The following is a 2,438-nucleotide window of genomic DNA, read 5'->3' as shown; positions in this document are numbered from 1 at the left end:
GCTCCGCCGCGCGCCTGAGAAGACAAAGGAAATTGCGGACCTGTCACTCAAAAGCTCTTGTTCGGCCTCAGATCAAGCTAGACACCCCATTCCACCTTCCACTGCCTGTTGACATCTAGTGGAAGGCGTATGAAGTGCATGCATATCGATAAATTAAAGCCATTTGAATAGGCAGGCCCTGAAACAGAGCCTCGTTTTCAGATTTTTCACTTCCTGTATGGAAGTTTGCTGCAAAATTAGTTCTGTTTTACTCATAGATATAATTCAAACAGTTTTAGAGACTTGATAGTGTTTTCTATCCAATAGTAATAATAATATGCATATTGTATGATCTAGAAAAGAGTACGAGGCCGTTTCATTTGGGCACGATTTTTTCCAAAGTGAAAACAGCGCCCCCCTATTGACAAGAAGTTTTAAATTTCAATCAATTAGCATAAATTCCCCAAAATATGTTTTCACTTTTTTATTATGGGATATTGTGTGTAGATGGGCAAGAAAAAAAATTATGTAATCCATTTTGAATTCAGGCTGTAACACAACAAAATGTGAAAGAAGTCTAGGGGTTTGAATACTTCCTGAAGGCATTGTATTGACTAAAGCTGCAATATGTAACTTTTTGGGCAACCCGACCAAATTCACATATAAATGTGTGTTATATGCCATATCTGTCATTCTCATTGAAAGCAAGTCTAAGAAGCGTTAGATTTGTTCTATGTGCACTATTTCTATGCTCCCTGTTCTTAAGTTAAATTTGTGCGTCTTTTACACACCAGCTTCAAACACCTGAAAATACAAGATTTTCGTTTATGGAAAATATATTTCACATCGGTTTAGAAAGTACAAGGATACTTGCTTATTTGTCACATAAACTGAAATTAGGTGATCTATTCGAATTTTAGCAACCAGGAAACTGCAGAGCGATTTCTGCATTGTGCATCTTTAAACCAAATTGATTAACTCTATTACATATGGCAGATGATAAGATCCAGTAAAACAGTGGCATGTCAGGGTTACCGTAATGACCATGACTCATGAAAGAGAACCCAGAGCCATAGCAAATGATGATGTGAAATACTTTGTTGTGGCTTTAGTGTGTGGGGAAAGACAGAGAATGTAGTTGAGGTCGGGGGCGTTTACAGCGAACATCATACTCCAGATCTAGGCCTAGGTCTAACTCCGCATGTTTCAGTCTAGTCACATTTCACCCACACATTCAGATGCTCTACAATTCAGGTGGTTTCCCATCTTGGTTTCAGAGAAAATCGTATTTTATCAATGGATCATAATCTCTCTTGTTTTGTGACTGCGTTTTTAAAATTCAGTGTGATTTGGCTGTGTTGAGTCATTTTGACGATAAGTGAAAGTGTCTTGTCGTGTATTTCTTACTGTCTGTAAAGTACTCTGAAATAGATTATTGTAAAAATTCTGGTTATTTTAGGGTTTGCTATTTTTGTATTGTATTATTGTATTACATTTGCTGCCTGTGTGTTTCACTGTCATACGTGTCGTTGATATACTGTATGTCATTACTTGATAAATCAAAAAGGTTAAAGTAGTCATAAAAAGTAAAACTGAGACTGTGTCCAAAAACAAAACCTTCTGGTAACGATCCTTATAAAAAACAATCTAATGCAGTCTGTCTTTCACAATGCCATGGCTGATATATACTTGTGCAGCATGACGCATTATCCATCAATGTCCATTGACTTCCAGGAACAGCCAGGCTATAAGTGGTAAAGTGGCCTACATGATTCACATGACCATGACCCTGTCTCTCTCTCTGAACAATCAAGAAAATCTTCACATCCATATTGGATGGTACACGTTTCAAGAAATAGGCTAGCCTACTGTCTCACAGACAGACACATACACACAATCAATGTTTCCTCTACAGTGCATTTGGAAAGTATTCAGACCCCTTGACTTTTTCCACATTTTGTTACATTACAGCCTTATTCTAAAATGGATTAAAAAAATAAGAATCATCATCAATCTACATACAATACCACATAATAACAAAGTAAAATAGTTTCTTTAACAAATTTTTTTTTGCAAATTTCAGAAAATAAATACATACTGAAAGTCTGAGGTCCTGAGTGCACTGGAGCAGCTTTTCATCAAGGATCTCTCTGTATTTCCTCCATTATTCTTTGCCTCGATTCTGACTAGTCTCCCAGTCCCTCCCGCTGAAAAACATCCCCACAGCATGATGCTGCCACCACAATGCTTTACTGTAGGGATGGTGCCAAGTTTCCTCTAGACGTGACGCTTGGCATTCAGGCCAAAGAGTTCAATCTTGGTTTCATCAGACCAGAGAATCTTCTCATGGTCTGAGAGTCCTTTAGGTTCCTTTTGGCAAACTCCAAGTGGGCTGTCATGTGCCTTTCACTGAGGAGTGGCTTCCGTCTAGCCACTCTACCATAAAGGCCTGATTGGTG

This window comes from Salvelinus fontinalis, chromosome 26 (assembly GCF_029448725.1).
Source record: "Salvelinus fontinalis isolate EN_2023a chromosome 26, ASM2944872v1, whole genome shotgun sequence".
Lineage (NCBI taxonomy): Eukaryota > Metazoa > Chordata > Actinopteri > Salmoniformes > Salmonidae > Salvelinus > Salvelinus fontinalis.
Note: the sequence above shows the minus strand (reverse complement) of the source record.